The sequence below is a fragment of the Bos indicus x Bos taurus genome, chromosome 23 (assembly GCF_003369695.1).
Source record: "Bos indicus x Bos taurus breed Angus x Brahman F1 hybrid chromosome 23, Bos_hybrid_MaternalHap_v2.0, whole genome shotgun sequence".
Classification (NCBI taxonomy): Eukaryota; Metazoa; Chordata; class Mammalia; order Artiodactyla; family Bovidae; genus Bos; species Bos indicus x Bos taurus.
The window spans coordinates 35,738,408-35,763,080 of record NC_040098.1 but is presented as its reverse complement, the minus strand read 5'-3'; the positions used below and the strand labels follow the sequence as shown (position 1 = coordinate 35,763,080).

General features: G+C 38.8%; 1 non-coding gene across 1 annotated transcript; it reads right to left on the bottom strand.

The window, feature by feature from the left end:
* Positions 1 to 11,119: 11,119 nt before the first annotated feature.
* On the bottom strand, positions 11,120 to 11,228 carry LOC113882368. Its single transcript, XR_003508376.1, has one exon. It is a non-coding gene; the product is annotated as a U6 spliceosomal RNA (small nuclear RNA).
* Positions 11,229 to 24,673: the final 13,445 nt, after the last annotated feature.

The window sequence follows — 24,673 nt, the reverse complement described above, 5'->3', positions numbered from 1 at the left end:
ATTGATTCTTCCAATCCATGAACATGGTATATTTCTCCATCTATTAGTGTCCTCTTTGATTTCTTTCACCAGTGTTTTATAGTTTTCTATATATAGGTCTTTAGTTTCTTTAGGTAGATATATTCCTAAGTATTTTATTCTTTCCGTTGCAATGGTGAATGGAATTGTTTCCTTAATTTCTCTTTCTGTTTTCTCATTATTAGTGTATAGGAATGCAAGGGATTTCTGTGTGTTGATTTTATATCCTGCAACTTTACTGTAGTCATTGATTATTTCTAGTAATTTTCTGGTGGACTCTTTAGGGTTTTCTATGTAGAGGATCATGTCATCTGCAAATAGTGAGAGTTTTACTTCTTCTTTTCCAATTTGGATTCCTTTTATTTCTTTTTCTGCTCTGATTGCTGTGGCCAAAACTTCCAAAACTATGTTGAATAGTAATGGTGAAAGTGGGCACCCTTGTCTTGTTCCTGACTTTAGAGGAAATGCTTTCAATTTTTCACCATTGAGGATAATGTTTGCAGTGGGTTTGTCATATATAGCTTTTATTATGTTGAGGTATGTTCCTTCTATTCCTGCTTTCTGGAGAGTTTTTATCATAAATGGGTGTTGAATTTTGTCAAAGGCTTTCTCTGCATCTATTGAGATAATCATATGGTTTTTATTTTTCAATTTGTTAATGTGGTGTATTACATTGATTGATTTGCGGATATTGAAGAATCCTTGCATCCCTGGGATAAAGCCCACTTGATCGTGATGTATGATCTTTTTAATGTGTTGTTGGATTCTGATTGCTAGAATTTTGTTAAGGATTTTTGCATCTATGTTCATCAGTGATATTGGCCTGTAGTTTTCTTTTTTTGTGGGATCTTTGTCAGGTTTTGGTATTAGGGTGATGGTGGCCTCATAGAATGAGTTTGGAAGTTTACCTTCCTCTGCAATTTTCTGGAAGAGTTTGAGCAGGATAGGTGTTAGCTCTTCTCTAAATTTTTGGTAGAATTCAGCTGTGAAGCCGTCTGGACCGGGGCTTTTGTTTGCTGGAAGATTTTTGATTACAGTTTCAATTTCCATGCTTGTGATGGGTCTGTTAAGATTTTCTATTTCTTCCTGGTCCAGTTTTGGAAAGTTGTACTTTTCTAAGAATTTGTCCATTTCTTCCACGTTGTCCATTTTATTGGCATATAATTGTTGATAGTAGTCTCTTATGATCCTTTGTATTTCTGTGTTGTCTGTTGTGATCTCTCCATTAGAGACCATAGCAAAAATCAACAAAACCAAAAGCTGGTTCTTTGAAAGGATAAATAAAATTGACAAACCATTAGCCAGACTCATCAAGAAACAAAGGGAGAAAAATCAAATCAACAAAATTAGAAACATACTGACATTTAGAAACAGTTTGTCTCACTAGTGTGCTTAACTACAACTCCTGCTTTTCAATGAAAGACCAAAGATAAAAGTAGTATTCTATAACAATCAAGTAATTATTTCTACCAAGGAGTTTTTCTTAAAGCTAAGCTAAAGAAATATGCTGTGGGATAGAGCAGTAATGCAAAGAAGAAGAGATCCAAACAAGGAAGCTTAATGACCAATCTTTTTCAGGAAAAAGAATAAAACCTCAGTTTGGGATCATGTTTTATACAGAGATTTGCATACTCTTTGGAAATGTAAAAATTTTCTACTCTAATTTCCTTGTTTAGTTGAGAAAACCAAGGCCTAGGGAATTAAAGATAAGTTTTCCAAGTCAAAGTGCAGTTAAATTAGGATTCTGATGAGAGTTCAGTGACAAGCCTTAGGGTGCAGTTGCTTCGTCTTTAGGCTGACTGGCTGCTGATCGGGTACCGGTAATGGTGCCGTCTTCAGGCTTAATTGCTTTTACTTTGGGAAACCCCTATCTTTGCTCTTAACACCCTCAACTGATCCCTTAAAATCCAAAAATCTATTGGTTTAAATGTTAATTACATCTAAGAAAATATCTTCCCAGGTGAGCATGTCAAAGAACTACAATTTGAAAAAAATGTACAATTCTATGGAGTATGTTACCACGTGCCACTGGAATTGAATATCTATGCTACCTGTTCTACACTCATGACCTAGGAAGGGAAAACAAGATTGACAATTTTTTTTTCCCGACTTAATCATGTCCAGTGTTTTAGTGCATGCAGGCTGCTATTACAAAATGCGAGGCTGGGTCGTTTATAAACCACATTATTTATCACAGTTCTGGAGGCTAGAAGTCCAAGATCAGGATGTCAGCATGGTTGAGTGAGTGAGGTCCTCTTCCTGGACATATCCCTAAATAGAAGTGATGAGCAAGTATTTCAGGACTCTTTCACAAGAGCCCTAATCCCATTCATGTGGGCTCTGCCCACATGTGGGTTCTGAACTCATGACCTAATTATTTTCAAATGGTCCCACCATCTAAAATTGTTACTTTGGGGATTAGGTTTTCAACATAAGAATTTTGGGAGAACACAAGTATTAGACCATGGCACCCAACAAGGAGACTGACTTGTCTAAGGTAACCCAAAGCCTCATCCATACTGAATGCTCTGGTGCTGATATGCAGCCAAGGACTAAGGAAATACAGATTTCTCCTAGTATATACCAAGGGGATTGCAGAGTTTTGAAAGATACAGATAAAAAACTGCCCAGATAAAAAATTGTCTTATTTGGGGGGAAAATTGTCTATTCTGTAAAAAATAGCGGGCATTTTGTACACTGTATTTGAATATATAAATCTCAGTTACCTACCCATACATCAAACACATTACAGAAATACAAATTATCCCATTTACAATTGCATCAAAAAAATAAAATACGTAGAAATAAATTTAAGCAAGGTGTTGAAAGATCTATGTATGAAAACATTCAAGACACTCATGAAGGAAATGTTTAAAAGAGACAAAAGGAGCATATTTTGTATTTATTGACTGGAAGAATTAATACTGTTAATACATCCATTCTACCCACGGCTATCTACATATTCACTGCAGTCTCTTTCAAAATTCCAAGGCATTTTTCATAAAAAGAAAAAAAAAATTCTACAACTTGTATAAAACTGTTGTTGTTCAGTTGCCAGGTCCTGTCTGACTCTTACTGATGCCATAGACTGCAGCACGCCAGACTTCCCTGTCCCTTACCATCTCCTAGAATTTGCCCAAGTCCGTGCCTTTTTAAATGGTGATGCCATCCAACCATCTCATCCTCTGTCAGCCTCTTTTTCTTCTGCCTTCAATCTTTCCCAGCATCAGGGTCTTTTCCAATGAGTCAGCTATTCACATTAGGTGGCCAAAGTATTGGAGATTCAGCTTCATCATCAGTCCTTCCGAAGAGTATTTGGGGTTGATTTCCTTTAAGGTTGACTTGTTTGATCTCCTTGGTGCCCAAGGGACTCTCAAAAGTCTTCTATACCAGCACAGTTTGAAAACATCAGTTCTTTAGCACTCTGTCTTCTTTACTGTCTATCCAGCTCTTACACGTGTACATGACTACTGGAAAGAGCATCAGCCTTGACTATACAGACCTCTGTCATCAACGTGATGTTTTTGCTTTTAACACACTGTCTAGGTTTGTCACAACTTTCCTACCAAGAAGCAACCGTCTTCTAATTTCATGGCTGCAGTCACCATCCACAGTGATTTGAGAGGCCAGGAAGAGGAAATCTGTCACTGCTTCTACCTTTTTCCCTTCTAGTTGCCATGTAAATGACAGGATCAGATACCATGATATTACTTTTTTGGTATTGAGTTTTAGGCCAGCTTTTTCACTCTCCTTTTTCATCCCCATCAGAGGCTCTTTAGTTCCCCTTCACTTTCTGCTACTAGAGTGGTATCGTTGACGTATCAGAGGTTGTTGATATTTCTCCCAGCAATCTTAATTCCAGCCTTTAGGACTCATTCAGACCAACATTTCATATGACATGCTCTGCATATAAGTTAAATCAGCAGGGTGACAATATTCAGCCTTGACGGACTCCTTCACCAATTTTGAACCAGTTTATTGTTCCTTGTCGGCTTCTAACTGTTGCTTTTTGAACTGCATACAGGTTTGTCAGAAGACAGGTAATGTTCTGGTATGCCCATCTCCTAAAGAATTTTCCACTGTGTTGTGATCCACACAGTTTGGTGAGATCAATGAAGCAGATGTTTTTCTGGAATTCCCTTGCTATCTCTATGTTCCACCAAATGTTGCCAATTTGATCTCTGGTTCCTCTGCCTTTTCTAAGGCCAGGTTGAACATCTGGAAGTTCTGGGTTCACATAATGCTTAAGCCTAGCCTGGAAGATTTTGATCATAACCTTAGGAGCACTGGAGATGAGTGCACCTGTTCAGTGGCTTGAACATTCTTTAATACTGTCCTTCTTGGGAATTGGGATGAGGATTGACATTTTCCAGTCCTCTGGTCACTGCTGGCTTTTCCAAATTTTCTAACATATTGAGTGGAAAAATTTAATAGCACCATCTTTCAGGATTTTAAATAGCTTTGCTGGAATTCTATCACCTCCACTAGCTTTGTTGGCAGCAGTGCTTTTTAAGACCCACTGGAGTTCCCATTCCAGAATTTCTGGCTCTGAGTGAGAAACTATACCATTGTGATTATCTGGGTCATTAAGATATTTTTTTGTATAGTTCTTCTGTGTACTTTTTCCATCTCTTCTTGGTCTATTCTGCTGTATTAAGTCACAAAGCACCAAAGATAAAAGTGATCTTGAGAAAGAACAACAAAGTTCGAGACTAGGGTTGTTGATTTCAAATTGTATTAGAAAGCTGTAGTAATCAAAACAGAATGACTTGCTTCTGGCACAAACACAGACACATAGATCAACAGAGCAGAACAGCGAAGCCGGAAAGAAATGCACACCCGTATATTGTCGGTTCGCTTATGGAAAAGGAGCTAAGACTATCCAGTGGGGAAAGGACAAGCTTGTCAAAAATGGCACTGGGAAAACTGGATATTCCTACGAAAAAATGGAAGTCTACCCCTGTCTTTTCCAGGCACAAAAATAAAATAAAAATGGATTAAAAATTTGAACATAAAACTTTAAGCGATTAAACTCCTAGAAGAAGACATTGAGGAAATGTTCTTGCCATCAGCCTTTGCAACTGTTTTTTGGGTTTCACACCAAAAGCAAAGGCAACAGCTGCAAAAACAAACTAGTGGGACCACATCAAACTCCAAACAAAGGAACATCAGCAAAATCAAATGGCAACTTTCACATTGACAGAAAATATTTCCCAATCATATATTTGATAAGGGCTTAACATCCAAAAATACATGAGACATTCAACTCAAGGGCAAAAAACCCCCAAATAATCCAAAATTTTAATGGAGCATAATAAAAGTAAGAGTTTCAATAAATTTGAAGATTAGATTGTAGATGAGAGACTCAGCAAGGCTTTCCTTCTAGATCAACAAAAGCCTGTGCATTCCTGGCATTACTGTCCTCATCTCCAATCACTTGTTTGACAATTACAGTTCACAGTGTACATTCTTCAGTCAATAGCAATCATCACACAGTGAGCTATAATATGTACTAAGAACAGCCCCACTGGGAAAAAAACTAACATTTGCATCCTTACTAATGAGGCATATCAAAAGGAAAGTAATTTCGGGTTTACCACTCCATTGTTTTCTATATTTTATTTCAAAGTTGAGCCACCTAGTGAGGAGAATTAGTTAAGAGACCTCAATAACATTTAGATAGAAAATCAGTTTTAATTGGGAGCATTAAAGGCAATGGCACCCCACTCCAGTACTCTTGCCTGGAAAATCCCATGGACGGAGGAGCCTGGTAGGCTGCAGTCCATGGGGTCGCTAAGAGTTGGACTTGACTGAGCAACTTCACTTTCACTTTTCATTTTCATGCATCGGAGAAGGAAATGGCAACCCACTCCAGTGTTCTTGCCTGGAGAATCCCAGGGACGGCGGAGCCTGGTGGGCTGCTGTCTATGGGGTCGTAAAGAGTCGGACACGACTGAAGCGACTTACCAGCAGCAGCAGCAATGGATTATGATTTGGGGGTAATTTATTATTACTGTAACTCTATTCCTTTTGATTCTCTAATAATCAAAGGTTAATAATTTATAAGTAATAGGGACACCTACTGCTAAATTTACAGTGAGTAGAGAAAGAAAGAATATATTAGGCAAGAAGTGAAAGTATGGGAAATCAGCATTGCCAGTAAAGTAAAGGTCAGTATGGCCTTGAGAGGAAGGAAGGTTCTCAAAGTTTCTTGAAACACCAAGGAGTCAGATGTGAGGAACTAGCTTAATTTATAAACCAGAAACTCTACCAGAAGAAATTTAAGTTCATAAAAATATTATGATGCTAAAACCCAAAATTTAAACAGAGAATAGGGTAGGGTCATGTACATAGATATTCAAAATTCTCCATTGCTTAGTACATCAAACACTCAAAGACCACCCTCACTGAAATCTTTCTCTATTGCTCACCCTACAGGTACCAGCATGAAGAAAGAGATAGCTCTACTCCACATGCAGTAGAACCCTACTTTTATCGCCTCATGGCTTTCCTTAAGAAGCATTCCATGCAGCAGATTTTCTCTATCCTATCTCATCAGGCTGACTCCCCACGGTCAACAGGAGTCCTCACCCTGGGGTCATTCCACAATCCCCATGGCTCCAGCTCCCAGCTTCCATGGACACCAGTGGACTTACAACCCTGTCCGAGGTATGAAAGGATGCAGCATGGCTTGTCTGTGGTTCTCACTCCGTTCAGACTGTCACAGATTAGTGAGTTCACTCCCCAACTGCTTCAACTGCCTCCCCCGTCCCAGTGGACGGCCATGGACATGGGGATCTCTCCCCTGCGCTTCAGCTCCCTCTCCCCCAGGTGCAGGCATGTCCCACTTGCTCTCCTCTTTCTTTCCCCTTCCTCCTTGTCCCTTCTCTCCTTTTCCTACCAAGTTTTGTATGGATCCGGATGTTCCTTCTCAGTAGTCAGGGAGTCCTGGCAGGATTCACCTGGTCTTCTGTGAGAACTGCTGCGTCTTTAGACGTTCTTGATGCATCAGTGGAGAGAGGTGTACCCCACTTCCACCTACCCCTCCATCATCTTGTCCACCCCCATTTGTGAAATATTAGGAACGAGTTTCCCTTTCTATTAAATAACATTGCCATCACCACACATGTTTAACTTCTGATTTTTGAAGAGAACACAGGTAAGTTCCACTCTCTTTAGTTGAGTCAGTCATCCAGTCGTGGCCGACTATTTGAGACCCCATGGACTGAAGCATGCCAGGCTTCCATATATCCCTCACTCCCAGAGCTTACTCAAACTCATGTCCATCCAGTCCGTGATGCCCCTTGATTATGTCTACCCTCAGACAATTTCAAAAATACAACACAATCTTATTAGTTACAGTAACCATGCTATACATCAGATCCTCAGTTCAGTTCAGTTGCTCATTCATTTCCGACACTTGTGACCCCGTGGACTGCAGAAACACAGGCTTCCCTCAGATCAGATCAGATCAGTTGCTCAGTCGTGTCCAACTCTTTGGGACCCCATGAATTGCAGCTTGCCAGGCTTCCCTGTCCATCACCAACTCCCAGAGATCTCTCAAACTCATGATTAGATGTCGTGATTAGATCATGAAGCTCAAATTCAGATCTTCAGATCTTATTAATTTTTTATATATGAAAGTGTGTAACCTTTAAAATTCTCTCCCAATTTGCCCTACCCTCCAGACTTTGGCAATCATTTTCTACTCTGAGTTCCATCTTTTTTTTCTTTTTTGAGATTCTTTATAATTGAGATCATATGGTATTTGTCTTTCTCTGACTTAGTCCACTTAGCATAATGCCCTCCAGTTTCATCCATGTTGCACAAATGTGAGGATTTCCTTCTTTTTCTAATGGCTAAATAATATTTATCTATATGTGTCATATCACAGTGTTTTAATCCATTCACCTGTTGAAAAATACTCAGGTTGTGCCTATACCAAGGCTACTGTGAATAATGCTGCAATGAACATGGGAATACAGATCTCTCTCTGAGGCAATTATTTCATTTCCTTTGACTATATATCCAGAAGTGGGATAATGCATCACATAACAGTTCTCTTAAATTTCTTGAGGAACCTCCACACTATGATTCCATGGGAGTTGCTCCGGTATACATCCCTACCAACAGTGCAAAAGCACTCATTTTTCTCCTCAGCCGCAATAACATTTGTCATTTCTTACATTTTGGTACTAGCCATTCAAACAGGTATGAGGTGATACCTGTTGTGTTTTTGATCTGCATTTCCTTTGATTACTAGTGATGCTGAGCATCTAGTCATATACCTCTTGATCATCTATATGCCTTATTTGTGGGAAAATGTCTATTCTTTAAAGATGGAGCATACATTATGTTTACTATATTCCAATATACGTAACTCAGTTGTTGACCTATATATCAACAATGAACTATCAGAAAGTGGAATGAAGAAAACAATTCCATTTACTGTTACATCAAAAAAAGATAAAACACTTAGAAATAGACAAGCAAGGTGTTGAAAGATTTTATGCAAAACCTTTAAGACATTGATAAGAGAAATTTAAAAAGAGTTAAAGATATGTAAAGTTACATTGTCAATTCAATGTGTTTCTTGAGGTAGGATTTGTATTTCTATAAACCTCCCTCTTAGAACTGCTTTTGTTGCATCCTCTAGGTTTTAGGTCATCATGTTTTCATTGTTCCTTGTTTCTAGGTATGTTTTGATTTCCCTTATTTCTTCAGTAACCTGTTCATTATTTAGAAATATGTTGCTTAATCTCCATGTATTTGTGTTCTTTGCAGGTTTTTTTCACATATAATTGATATCTGGTCTCATAGTGTGGTCAGAGAAAATAGTTGATATAATTTCAATTTCCTTAAATTTACTGAGGTTTGATTTGTGACCCAAGATGAAGAAAATGTTCCATGTACACTTGAGAAGAAAGTGTATTCTTCTGCATTTGGATGGAATGTGCTGAGATATCAATTAGGTCTGTTGGCTCTAATATTTCCTTTTAGGCTTATGTTTCCTTATTAATTTTCTGTTCTGTTGATCTGTCCATTGGTATAGGTGCAGTGAAAACATGCCTACTATTATCGTGTTACTGTCAATTTCCACTTTTATGTCAGTTAGTGTTTACCTTATGTATTGAGGTGCTCTATTGTGGGTAAATAAATATTAAAATTGCTATGTCTTTTCTTGGACTGATCCCTTAATCATTGTTAGTGTCTTTCTTTATCTCTTATAATAGTTTTTATTTTAAGGTCTATTTTTTTCTGATATGACAATTGCCAATCCGGCTTTCTTTTGATTTCCATTTGCATGGAATATCTTTTTCCATCCACTCACTTTCAGTCTGTATGTGTCTCTAGGACTGAAGTGGGTCTCTTGTAGACAGCACATATATGGGTCTTATTTTTGTATCCATTCAGCCAGTCTGAGTCTTTTGGTAAGGATGGGAGAAGATAACAGCAAATAAAACAACTGTTAATGGATTGCTTTCCAAAATATAAACAACTCAAACAACTCAGTCATCAAAGCAAAAACAAGAGCTGCAAAAATAGACTAGTGGGACTGCATGAAACTCAATACCTTGTGCATAGTAAAAGAAGCCATCAGTAAAATGAAATGACAACCTATGGAATGAAAAAATAGTATTTGCAAATCACGTATTTGGTAATGGCTTCATATCCAAGTATATATAAAAGACTCATGCAACTCAGAAGGAAAAAACATCAAAGAACCCAAATTATTAAATGAGCAAAGGAAGAGTAAGTGTTTTGAAAAATCTGAAGAGTAGACTGTAGATGACAGACACTGTAAGTTTTTCCTTCCAAAAAAGAAGCCTGTGTCTTCCTGACATTGCTTTCTTTGTCTTCAATCACCTGTTTGGTGATGCAGTTCACAGTATCCATCCTTCATTCTATAGCAATCACCCTATACTGAGCTATATGTGCTAAGAATAGCCCTACTAATTATAAAAAAACTAATAATTACATACTTAATCTGAGACATCTAAAATCCAAGGTGATTTTCAGAATGTTCACACCATCATTTTCAACATTCTATTTCAAAATTGAAACTCCTAGTAAGGAAAAATGAGTAGGGGACCTCAACAATACATGGATAGAAAGTCATTTAAAACTGGGAGCATTACTGGGTTATAATTTTGGGGAATGTATTATTACTAATACTACTATAATTTTATTCCCTTTAATTCTCTGCTATACTAGGTTGATATTGATTTAAAATAGTAATACCAACATAGAGGCACATAGTACTCAAGTTACAGTAGATTGCAGATGTGAGCCAACCAGCTTAAGCTGTGTACCAGAAACCGCACCAGAAGGAAAATGAAGTTCATAAAAATATGCTGATGCTAAACGCCAAAATCCAGACAGTAAGAGAATAGGGTAGGGTTTATGTAGATGCTGAAAACTACTCAGAGAGGTAGACATGGAAGCAAATACACTAATGAGCATCAGAAAGATCAAAGCACAAAAGGGTCTGAAAAATAAATCGTAAAGGGACTTGGTAGTCTGATCAAAAGAATAAGAGAATCAAATTAGAAAACCAAAATATAAAGACTTGTGCACATGATAGACCCAGAGAATGCTCAGCAGAGAAAATTTCAGCCTCAATGGACCAGTGAACAGAAGCCTCCAGCATCAGGAACAAAAACCCTGGGCAGGACTCACGACTGTGCGCTTCCGGGAACAGCCTCAGTTTCAAAGTTTGGGCACTATACCACCGAAAAGCGAACGCAGACAAGGATTATAGCTTGCTATGACATTGAATCACAGACAGTAGTGTTTGTTAGTTTGCTTTTCTCATTCAACTATAAAGTTAATGAATCACTAACCAATGATAATTGACACCATCAGTTTAGAGTCAGACCCTCTTTAGTCATACAATGGATATCTGAACCTGTTATATGATCCCCAATAACAGTTTTATAATTGTATTTATTGATGTTTAACTGAAGGGGAATTGCTTTACAATACTGTACTGCTTTCGGCCAAACATCAGCATGAATCAGCCATAGGGATACCTATGTCCCCCCACTCTTGAACCTCCTTCCCACCTTCCTTCCCATCCCACCCCTCGAAGCTGTTTTAGAAATATATGGAAGTCTTCACAAATTTGTGTGTCATCCTTGGGCAGAGGCCATGCTAATCTTCTCAGTATTATTCCAATTATTTAATATATATGCTACCAAAGAAAACACACGAATAACAATTTAACAGAAAAAAAATCATATAGTTAGTCATCTACCAATAAATGACCAATTACATTAGGAATTAAGGTATTCTTCTATTTTTACTGGCTCTTATAAAATTGAATTTTATAATGTCCAAAGTTCCATGAATGAATTAAGCATATATTTATGCATAACACATGTATACATGCAGAGAAATATATGCACACATATACGTCTATGTTATACAGGCTATTATCTTCCTTGCCTGTCACAACAAGCTCTTTAGTTGATGAGAATAATAGTACCAAATTTCTCCAACTTATATGTCTTCCTTTTGAGAACCATTTGTTTTATTTTTCTTTTACTTATTTCTTTTATTTTATTTTTAAACTTTACAATATTGTATTGGTTCTGCCAAATATCGAAATGAATCTGCCACAGGCATACATGTGTTCCCCATCCTGAACCCTCCTCCCTCCTCCCTCCCCATGCCATCCCTCTGGGTCATCCCAGTGCACCAGCCCCAAGCATCCAGTATCGTGCATGGAACCTGGACTGGCGATCCATTTCACATATGATATTATACATGTTTCAATGCCATTCTCCCAAATCATCCCACCCTCTCCCTCTCCCACAGAGTCCAAAAGACTGTTCTATACATCTGTGTCTTTTGCTGTCTCGCATACAGGGTTATCGTTACCTTCTTTCTAAATTCCATATATATGTGTTAGTATACTGTATTGGTATTTTTCTTTCTGGCTTACTTCATTCTGTATAATAGGCTCCAGTTTCATCCACCTCATTAGAACTGATTCAAATGTATTCTTTTTAATGGCTGAGTAATACTCCATTGTGTATATGTACCACAGATTTCTTATCCGTTCATCTGCTGATGGACATCTAGGTTGCTTCCATGTCCTGGCTATTATAACAGTGCTGCGATGAATATTGGGGTACACATGTCTCTTTCAATTCTGGTTTCCTCAGTGTGTATGCCCACTGTGGGATTGCTGGGTCATATGGCAGTTCTATTTCCAGTTTTTTAAGGAATCTCCACACTGTTCTCCATAGTGGCTGTACTAGTTTGCATTCCCACCAACAGTGTAAGAGGGTTCCCTTTTCTGCACACACTCTCCAGCATTTATTGCTTGTAGAGTTTTGGATAGTAGCCATTCTGATGGATGTGAAATGGTACCTCATTGTGGTTTTGATTTGCATTTCTCTGATAATGAGTAATGTTGAGCATCTTTTCATGTGTTTGTTAGCCATACGTATGTCTTTTTTGGAGAAATGTCTTTTTAGTTCTTTGGTCCATTTTTTATTGGGTCATTTATTTTTCTGGAATCGAGCTGCAGAAATTGCTTGTATATTTTTGAGATTAATTTTTTGTCAGTTGCTTCATTTGCTATTATTTTCTCCCATTTTGAAGACTGTCTTTTCATGTTGCTTATATTTCATTTGTTGTGCAGAAGCTTTTAATTTTGATTAGGTCCCATTTGTTTATTTTTGCTTTTATTTCCAATATTCTGGGAGGTGGGTCATAGAGGATTCTGCTGTGATTTATGTCGGAGAATGTTTTGCCTATGTTCTCCTCTAGGAGTTTTATAGTTTCTGGTCTTACATTTAGATCGTTAGTCCATTTTGAATTTATTTTTTGTATGGTGTTAAAAAGTGTATTTCCATCACCTAATTTTAATTAACCATTTTATTCTTAGATACCATGCCCCTTTAAACTAACTACGAGCAGAGAAAACCTAGTAAAGGCTTATATCTTATCCTTAATTAAATTAGCACTCTTCTGGTAAATTGGAAAAAGAATCATGTTCAGATCTCATTCAGGAGGATAAAATCTCTATTTCATCAGTTCTCTTGTTCAAACTCAATTCTTGCTCACTTCAGTCTTAAATTCTGCTTACTTACAAAGAATGGACAGGAAAAGTAATATTAAAATCGTGCTTGCAAGTGTCAGTATTTTATGCTTCTGTTGGCCAAAGGTAGGGCCAGGAATAATTTCTCAAATATTACATTACATCATGGAAGCATGAAGGTCTAGTTTTAGTATCAAAGAGGAGATGTTTGGAGGTGGTTCAAAAACTAAGCTCCATGGGTTGTCAGGATGTACTCCAGACCAGACAGATAAATTTGGTCACTAAAAAATCAAAGTCAGGAAAAGACAGGTCTTTTTCACAGAGCCGATGACTTTGTGTTGGTGCTGACCATGTAATATTCTGATATTACCATTTGGATATTTATTAGAAATTTTCTCAAAGATACAAATGTAACGAGAATATTAAAGATGCATAAAAGTAAAAGAGCTGTCAAGGTGCCTAGAGAAAGGCTAGCCAGGAGAACCAGGCCCCCACACTGATAATTGTCAAAGACTGTAACAGTGAGTATTATAGACAGAGAAGAACAAATGGATAAAACCAATGTTCTAGGGCACTGCTGTTTTGTAGTCAAAGACAAAATATTTTTCTATTTAAGCAGAGTCATCACAGCTCCCAATGTGGTCCCGGTTACACACATGCAGACCAAGAGCCACAGGCATGTATGATGTGACATCAGGAAGTGAACAGATGAGTGTACTGGTGCCCAGTGACCTGCATCTGCTAATAATGGGACCTGGGGAAAATTACTTGCCCTCTCCAAGTCATTACATCTTCATTACCATAACTCAATGATCATAGTGAGATTAACGCTATCTCACAGGGTTACTGTGAAACACAAATTTAAAAATTTTTAAAGCTTTTGGGAAAGTATCAAAGACATGCATGGGGTTACTAAGGTGAGTGAGCAGATCCAAGGTACAGTATCCTTTTTCTCTTGGTATTCTCTTTGTACTCAACAGTAGCGATCAGTCAGTCATGTGTTTACTCTTATCCCAGCGTGATGGTAAACCACACAGATCAACTGGACTTTTCTTGTCATTTCAATGTCTAAAATGCAAGCATTAGTCAATGTAGAATGAAAAATTACAAACTCCTTGAGGGCCTCCCTGCCAGAGTCTGCAGAGTCCCAACACTAAACTGTCTTAAAAGAATGGCCTAAACACTCTGGCTCAGAATTAAGTTCCAAATGTTGGCAGAGCACAGAAGTACTTCTGAGAGCAATACAAAAATTCAGGGAGTAATCTACTTCTCCAACTATCTATCTGTGCAAATATCATCATATACCTAAATTTACACAGAAGGCGCTCCTTCTTCCCCACCCCAGGTACTACAGCACCTGGGCACTCAGAGCAACTGGGAAATAGAAGGCTTCTCTCCAAAGATGGATTTGATAACCTCAGGTGAATAGATCATCTCAGAACGGCTCATGTTTTTATTTAAACAGGTCCTGCCTGCTGCTGCTGCTGGTCATGTCAAATCTGCTCTGTGCCAAGGTAACTCATGCCCGTCCTGCTTTCCTGACATGTTTGACATCCCCCTGATCTCCTTTACAGATCCATTTCTCAATGCCACCAGGCTGTCCCATGACATTTTTGGCCTTTCCTGGATAATGTTCACTGAGTTTGTAAGTACTGTGCTGGTGATGGTTTAGTTGCTAAACCATGTCTGAGTTTTGCAACCCCATGGACTGTAGCCCGCCAGGCACCCAGATGAACCTTGGTGTAAGTGACTGAGCTATACTGTCCTTTCAACAAGAAGGCTGCATCAGCCAGACTTCAAATAACACAGTGTCTAGGTCAAAGAAGTCGTCAGCTTATAAGATGTGGAAATCAAAGAGAGGATCAGTTTTGTGAAATCTCAAAGATTCCTAAGAAGTGCAATAACTTTTTAAATTTCCTTTCATTCATTTATTTTTGTAAATTTCCAAAGTAAATGATTTTGTATTTGTCAGCCAAGAGTGCCATAAAAGAATAAAATAGACTCAGGAATAATCAACAGAAATTTATTTCTTCACAATTCTGGGGTCTAGAAGTCTCAGATCAGGGTGCCAGCATGGTGAGGTCCTGGTAAGAACTCTTTCTTCCCAGGCTGGCTTCTCTGTGTGTCCTCACACAAGGTGGTGGGTGGGGAAGAGAGATAGAGGAAAAGACACAGAGGCACTGAAAATTCTCTGGTGTTTCGCTTCATGAAGAAACTAAACCTATTGAATCAGTGTTCCACCTTAAGAGCTCATTTAACCTTTTGGGCTTTCTAGAGGCTCAGAGGGTAAAGAAACTGCCCACAATGTAAGAGACCGGGGTTCTATCCCTGGGTCTAGAAGATTCCCTGGAAAGGGGAACGGCAAGCCACTCCAGTATTCTTGCTTGAGAAATCCCATGGAGAGAGGAGCCTGGTGGGCTACAGTCCATGGGGTCCCAAAGAGTCAAACCCTTTCCAAAACACAGTACTTTGGCAGTTAAGGCCTAACACTCAAATTTGAAGAAAACACTTTCAGTCCATAATACTACCTGACATAAAGCACTAAAGTGAAAGAGGAGAGTGAAAAAGTTGTTTAAAGCTCAACATTCAAAAAACTAAGATCATGGCATCTGTTCTCATCACTTCATGGGAAATAGATGGGGAACAGTGGAAACAGTTTCAAACTTTATTTTTTGGGCTCCAAAATCACTGCAGATGGTGACTGCAGCCATGAAATTAAAAGACACTTACTCCTTGGAAAGAAGGTTATGACCAACATAGACAGCATATTAAAAAGCAGAGACATTACTTTGTCAACAAAGGTCCATCTAGTCAAGGCTACGGTTTTTCCAGTGGTCATGTATTGATGTGAGAGTTGGACTGTGGAGAAAGGTGAGTGCCTAAGAATTCATGCTTTTGAACTGTGGTATTGGAGAAGATTCATGAGAGTCCCTTGGACTGCAAAGAGATCCAACCAGTCCATTCTAAAGGAGATCAGCCATGGGTGTTCTTTGGAAGAAAGTATGCTAAAGCTGAAACTCCAGTACTTTGGCCACCTCATGCGAAGAGTTGTCTCATTGGAAAAGACTCTTATGCTGGGAGGGATTGGGAGCAGTAGGAGAAGGAGACAACAGAGGATGAGATGGCTGGATGGCATCACTGACTAGATGGACGTGAGTTTGAGTGAACTCTGGGAGTTGGTGATGGTTAGGGGGACCTGAAGTGCTGTGATTCATGGGGTCACAAAGTGTCGGACATGACTGAGCAACTGAACTGAACTGAACTGGGGAAAGGGAAGCATGTTGATTTTCTGGTCCTTCAGTGTCTCTCTGGGCTTTCTTCTCCAGGCTCAGAATAAATAGCCAATAAAAGAGAATTTCTCTGCAGTGAACTGGGTGGATGGAACATGTTAAACAAAGCTGTATCCCGGTCACAAAAACGAATACTGTTTTTTTTTCATGCTACAAGTTATTGTTTTCAGTTTTGCAGTGAATAGATTTAGAGCTACAGTAGAATGGAGTTTAGAACTGGAAACAATTATTCTCTTTCTGATGAAGGTATTTGAAAGTTGTATGTTAATTCTTTTAGGTCAATCAAGGAGCACACAGTAGAGCAGACAGCTAATAAAAAGCAGTGCTAAAGGTTTCTATTAAATTCACATTTTTCTTTTTACTCACTAGTTTTTGTTTCATCCTCCATTTTTGACTACCCATTTTTTCCATATCTTCCAAGTAATTTATTGAAATCTTCATAACTTTTGCTAAAGATTAGTTTTCCTCTATCAATGCGTTAGCTTGATTTCTCTACTCTTATTATTCTCAGTCCATTTCTTACTATTTCCTATAACTTTATGCCATGTTTTTCTGCACTACCATTTTGTCCCCATAAACAACACTGTATTCTGCACCTGGGATGAACACTAAGCTTCTTGGTGTGCGGATCAGAGATAAGTCAACGTCATAACTGTATAACACCTTATAAGGGGATATATTGGCTCTAACCCACAGTAAACAAGAGATTAATGGTTAATCTCTTGTTCATTGGAAGGACTGATGATGAAGCTGAAACTTCAATACTTTGGCCACCTGATGTGAAGAGCTGAGTCATTTGAAAAGACCCTGATGCTGGGAAAGATTGAGGGCAGGAGGAGAAGGGGATGACAGATGATGAGATGCTTAAAGACATCACGGACTCAATGGACATGGGTTTGGGTGGACTCCGAGAGTTGGTGATGGACAGGGAGGCCTGGCTTGCTGCAGTTCAGGGGGTTGCAAAGAGTAGGACATGACCAAGAGACTTAACTGAACTGAACTGAAATGGCCTAGAAGATTAAATAAAATGTCATATGGATATCATTATATATATTCATTTGTAAAGAAAATTAATGAGAACATGCAGAAGACTTACAATTTGCTGAAACAGAAAGTGTACCACCTCAGAGCTGAATATATATATCACCTAGAAAAAATACTTTCTCAGCTTATGGTGACTTCTAAAGAAAGGGACTCCACAGCTTTCATCTCCAGCCTACTGTGGACTCCTTTCCACTTTCCTCCACAACTTCCCTCCATGAAAACTCTTCCCTAGGTTATAAAATACACCTTGAGCTTCTGGTTCAGACCAGAGGACATTGATCTTTTTGTGACCACTACTCTGTTTGTTCTGGAAAAAGGAGACCACTAAAGGAGACATTTTATAGCTTGCAAAAAGAAGGTGAACCAGTTTAGGGCCTGAAGAATGGAAGAGCAACACAGGAGCACCTAAGAGAAGACAAGCCAGGCTCAGCATTCCTGACCTCCAACCTAGTGTCAGAAGGCAGCCTGAGTAGGGCTGTTCCTCCCAAGGAATAAATGTGAAGGAACAGCAGGTGGTGGTTTAGTTGCTAAGCTGTGCCTGACTGTGTGTGATCCATGGAATATAGCCCACCAGGTTCCTCTGTCCATGGAATTCTGCAGGCAAGAATACGGATTCCCATGTCCTCTTCCAGGGGACCTTCCCAGCTCAGGGACTGAATCCGAGTCTTCTCAAGGCAAGTGGATTCCTTACTGTCTGAGGCATCAGGAAAGCCCAAGAAACTCAATAATCACATGGATATTTGGAAAATAAAAGGATAAAAACAGATGTTAATATTAGATAAAGTAGACTTTAGAGAAAAGAAAATATCTACGAACAAAGGAATACAAGGACTTTACATAAGTGAAAAAGAGTCAATTCAGCAGGAATTCATAATACTCCTAAATATGTATACACCAAGCAACATAATCTCAAAGTACTTGAAGCAAAAATAGATATATCATCTGAATACTCCTATAAATTATAATGAGATTGAAACTGTGGCATAAAACTTTTGAAAAAGAAATAATTAATCCAAGATAGTTTGACCAGAGAATTCTAATAAATATTTTAACTATTAAGATCAATTTGATATAATCCCTTCAAGAAAATGAAAGAGTAGGAAACCATTCCCAACTAATGAGATGGGGCCAATATTGATCTATATCAAAATGAGACAAAGGCAGCACAAAAAGGAAATTTCAGACTAACCTGTCTCACAAATTTGGAATTAAAAGTTTTCACTCTCACACATACGAATCAAACAAATGAATTCAACAATGTATATATAATCTCTTGATAGTTTCTGGTCCCTTCCTAAGTCTGGTCACATTACCTATCTCTTCTAAGGGTTTAAGTGAATCAAGGATACAGTCAGTTAGGGACCCAGTAATAATATTATGATACCAGAAATACAGTGACAAATACTCAAGTCTAGGTCAAATCAGAAACTGACTTCTCCCATTAAACTTAATCCTACCCAGTAATCCTAAATGTCTAGCAAAATTAACTACAACTAGAATCATAAGATAAAGAAAACATAGCAACTGTATAGACATGGTGTGTGTGTTTGATATTCTTTATATGCCCCTCGGGAACCCTGTTGATCATTTTCTATTATGTTTTGAAGCTTTGGAGGCTGAGAAGACTAGACTTTATCTCTCTAGCTCTCCTTGCGTCTGACTTCTACTTGAGTTGGCCAGGGGTGGACAAAAGAGATTGGTGAGTCAGTGGAGAAAGAGATTAGTGGATTGATTCTTTCCTCTGACTCCTTTTTGCTGGAAAGTAGCCAAGTTTCTCCACTGAAGCCCAGAGATCTGGTCAGAGGCCATCGCTTTTAGCAGCAGCTATGTACAAGACTCTTTAGAGACTGCACTATCCATTCTCTTCCTTTGCCCTGTTGGCTTATAAGTGTTTGTGAATCTATGTTCTTGCCTGTCTCAAAGAGTTTCCCTCTTCCTTTTAAGCTATCCTTATCTCTGATACATCTTCCAAATCCTTAAAGTTCATTGTGTGTTAGTTGCTCAGGCATGTCTGACTTTTTGTGATCCCCATGGACTGTAGCCTACAAGGCTTCTCTGTCCAAAGGATTCTGCAGACAAGAATGCTGGAGTGGGTAACTATTCCCTTCTGCATGGATCTTCCCTGCCCCAGGGGTCCAACCCAGGTCCCCCACATTGCAGGCAGATTCTCTACCATCTGAGCCACCAGGGAAGCCAGTTTTCTTTATTTCCCTTACCTGTGTAAATCATCTTGATTTCCGACAATGATAGGGGTGGCTATGGAGCTGCTAGATAAAGATGGTCCTCAAAGATCTAATGCTAAACTGCTTCCAACAGGAGGGGGATATTTTTTTCCTGACTCCAAAACCATAAATACAAGAACATGTCACAGGTCATGTAAAAATAAGTGCTGAGAAATCAATGATTTAAGAATGGATTTGGTCAAAGTGCACAAACTTTAAGCTGTAAGATGATGAATAGTGTCTGAGGATCTAATGTGTAACATGGTGACTATGGTTTGTAAAGTGTTATTGACATTTGTGGGGCTTCCCAGGTGGTGTTCGTGATAAAGACCCCTCCTGCCAGTGCAGGATGCATAAGAGACATGGGTTGAATCCCTGGATCAGGAAGATCCCCTGGAGGAGGACGTGGCATCCCACTCTAGTGTTCTTTCCTGGAGAATCCCCATGGACAGAGGAGCTTGGCAGTGTATATAGTCCAGGGGTCACAAAGAGTTGGACATGATTGAAGTCAGTTAGCACACATGTAAGAGAGTTAAACTTAAAAGTTCTCACCAAAAAGATCTTGAAAAGTAAATATGTGAGGTGATATTAATAGATATGTTAATTAAATCAATGAGGGAATCCATTCATCATGTATACTTATTTAAATTATAACGTATGCTTCAAATATCTTGCCATTTTATCTGGAAATTATATTTTAAAAGACTGAAAAAAGAAAAAAAAACAAGAATTTCAATACTTTTTATATCATATTATAGATATTTCAGCCATTACTCTTGGTATGTAAAGTGTTTTTTTTTTTTTTATTATTCCAGATAATAACCAGTGGGATTCATTGGACATTCAGAAAAGGAAGAAGCCTTGGAAATTATCTAGAAAATTCTCTCATATTAAGGACATATAAGGGAATCCAAGAATGATTAGGTCACTTATCTAAACTTATAAAACTCGATGCAAAAGTAGCAATAGAAACCAGATTTTGTAGGTTTAGGTGACTCTTTACCGAATTACCCAACAAATGGAAATATCTCGTATGCTCTGCAAAACTTGATTGTTATCTCTTTCACAGAACTGATCATATTCCACCTCATGTTATTGTCCAGTTAGCCTGTTTTACCAAGTATATTAAATTCCTTGAAGGTTCAATCCTGGCATGTCTGTTCTCACTCTATATTCTCACATATGGCTAACTCTTTATCAGTGCCATTCCTACTACCTGGAAGACCCTGTCTCTTTTACCTCATGACTTCCCCGACATCTTTCAGATCTCAGTAAAGACCACTTCCCCAAAGCAGCCGTTCCTGATTCTGACACAGCTCAGGGCTCCTTGTTATGTGCACATATGGCATTGTGTGCTTTTCTCGACACGTGTCCCAATTGTGGTGCAACATGTAACTTTGAAATTTATCTGTTTCTGTTTTTCTATTAAAATTTAAGTCCTAATTCATAAAGTCCACATGTGTTCTTCCCTGCTGTTCATTCTTTGCATCCTGCAGGCCTTCCTTAGGTGCTCATTCAATGAAACACTTTTATTCGTGCAGAGTAAAATTCCAATGAATTTTTGATTCTGCTCAAAGCATACACTGAACTACAACCATGGAGGTCTTTTCTCCCCACCCAAGCCCTCATACCCTGATTATTTGGACATAATTACAGAACTAGAACTGTGGGGATTTCCCTTGTGGCTCACTGGTGATATATCTGCCTGCAGTGTGGGAGGTCTGGTTTTGATCCCTGGGATGTGAAGATTCCCTGGAGAAGGGAGAGGCTACCCACTCCAGTTTTCTGGCCTGGAGAATTCCATGGACTGTATAGTCCATGGGGTCACAAAGATTTGGACATGACTGAGCGACTTTTACTTTCACAAAACTGTGGATGCATTTGTTTTTAATCATCACCTTATTAGATAGAAATCACTTGATTTGCAGTCTGTTATTCCACATACACTAGCCCTTGCAGTTCATGTCCTAAGATAATGTGATAATCCACTCACGGACCAAAAGCCTGAATAGGACAGAACTAGAGACAGTGCTCTGAACCTGCCGCTTGAATCTACTTTTTACCATAGGATTCTCAGCTTCACTAGAGGAGTTCAGTTTCTTAGCTGTACTCTCTGATGATGACAGATAAAAATACTTTAAGGAGAGCCTACAAATCAAATATTCCTACATTGTACACAAACATTTAATCTCTCTTGGAAGGTACAAAAGAAAGTCACCTCCTTGATGAATTGTTACCTACTTTTCCCAGATGAAAGTACCATCTTCCTCCTTATGGCTTCCTGATTTCATTCTCACAATTTTTGTCTCACTGACCACATTTTGACCTATATTATAGTTAATTATCTGAACAACTCCAAACCCCACTCCTTTAGTTCAGTTCCCCTGGAGCTATAAGGGTACGCCAACTGCCCTGACGTTAGTATTTATTGAGTATCAAACATGGCAGAAACTGGCCAGCCATTTGTTCTTTCTGAGGTAAATATTATAATTAAAAGAAAATACCCAGCCTCTGGTATTTTGGACAAACTGACAACTGGACAAAATCTTAACTGCTATTCCAGATAAAAGTTCCTTTTGTGTGGACTTTTTTCTTTTAGAGAGAACTTGCATTCTAGATAGCATTCAGGTAAATAGAAATTGGACTGATACATTAGCTGGAAAAACCCACGGTTGCAGGAAACAAAAGTAGACAAATCACACATCTTCTGTATACTTCAAGACCTATTTTATTAGGAGCTGGCAGCTCAGACAGGAAAGAGAGTCCCCGTGCATACAGGAGATCTGGGTTCCATCCCTGGTCAGGAAGATCCCTGGAAGAGGGCATGTCAAACCACTCCAGTATTCTTCCCTAGAGAATCCCAATGGACAGAGAAGCCTGGTGGGCTGCAGTCCAAGGGGTTGTCAGTCCAGGGGGTCGTAAAGTGTTTGACACGACTGAGCAACTACGCACCACAAACTTCTCACATTGACATCCTGACATTTAGAAACAGTTTCTCTCACAATGTGCTTAACTACAACTCCTGCTTTTCAGTGGAAGATCACAGATAAAAGTAATATTCCATAACAGTCAAGTAATTATTTCTATCAAGGTACTTTCTGAAAGCTACGCTAGAGAAATACACTGTGGGATAAAGCAGATAATGAGAAGTATAAGAGACCCAAACACAGAAGCTGCACAACCCATCGATAATTTTCTTTTTGGGAAAAAGAATAAAACCTCAGTTTGGAATCATGTTTTATACAGAGATTTGCATAATCTTTGGAAATGTAAAGGATTTTCTACTCTAATTTTCCTTTTCCAGTTGAGAAAACCAAGCCCTAGAAAATTGAAGATAAGTTTTCCAAGTCAAAGAGCAAGTAAGTTAGGATTCTGATGAGAGCCCAGATACAGGCCTCAGTGTCCATTTGCTTCATCGTTAGGCTGACGGGCTGGAGATTGGGGTACCAGTAATGGTGCCGTCTTCAGGCTGAATTGCTTTTATTTGGGAAACCTCTATCTTTGCTCTTAACACCCTCAACTGATCGCATAAAATCCACAATCTATTGATTTAAATATTAATTACCTCTAAGAAAATATGTCAGCATGTCAAGAAAATAGGTGAGCATGTCAAAGAACTACAATTTGAAAGAAATGTACAATTCTATGGAATAGGTCACCATGGGCCTCAGGAATTGAATATCTATGCTACCTGTTCCACATTTATCACCTTGGAAGGGAAAACAAGAGTTTCATTCCCCCCCACCCCATTTAATCACGTTCAGTGTTTTAGTGCACGCAGGCTGCCTTTACAGAATGCCAGCGGCTGGGTGGTTTATAAACCACGTTATGTATCACAGTTCTGGAGGCTAGAAGTCCAAGATCAGGGTGCCAGCATGGTTGAGTGAGTGAGGGCCTCTTCCAGGACATATCCCTAAATAGAAGGGATGAGCAAGTATTTCAAGCCTCTTTCACAAGAGCCCTAATCCCATTCATGTGGGCTCTGCCTCATGACCTAATCATTTTCCAATCATCCCACTTCCTAATATCGTTACTTTGGGGATTAGGTTTTCAACATATGAATTTTGGGAGAACACAAGCATTTAGACCATGGCACCCAATGAGGAGACTGACTTGTCTAAGGTAACCCAGTGCCTCATCCATACTGAATGCGCTGTGGTGCTGATAGGAAGCCAAGGACTAAGGAAGCTGAATCAGGACCAGCAGCCCCAGGTGGAGGGTCTGAGATGGCAAACTCCTTGATGGATTTCACAACAATATAAGAGTGTTTCCAGGGTCTTCCTTGGTTATCAGTCATTGAGCAATCCCCCGCTCCTCCTATACATGTTCCAATTTCAAATATGAGTTAATTACTGAGTTCTTAGACAAAGTACCTGTTGATCAACATGGAAACATCACGACTATGCACATGAGGAAAAGGGCCTTTGACAGATACAAATTTCAGTGTGGAAAGTCCTCAAGACTTTATTCACTTCAAATAGCAATTACAAGTTTGGGGATCTCCCAAGATCATTCTTGGATTCCTAATCAGCTAGGACACCAAGAGCTCACTTAAAGCTGTTATACATGTGGTTATGGTTTATTCCAGATCTTTGATTTATTTTTAATTCATTTTTTTTATTTTTAGTGCAGTATAATTGATTTGCAATGCTATAAATGTCAGTTTTTGTTGAACAGTGAATAAGTTATACATATATGTATATACAATCTTATTCAGATTCTTTTCTCATGGAGCACAGATGGGTTCCAAATAGGAAAAGGAGAACGTCAAGGTTGTGCATTGTCACCAGGCTTGTTTAACTTATATGCAGAGTACCTCATGAGAAACACTGGGCTGGATGAAACACAAGCTGGAATCAAGATTGCCAGGAGAAATATCGATAACCACATATATGCAGATGACACCACCCTTATGGCAGAAAGTGAAGAAGAACTAAAGAGCCTCTTGATGAAAGTGAAAAAGGAGGGGGAAAAAGTTGGCTTAAAGCTCAACATTCAAAAAACTAAGATCATGGCATCTGGTCCCATCACTTCACGGCAAATAGATG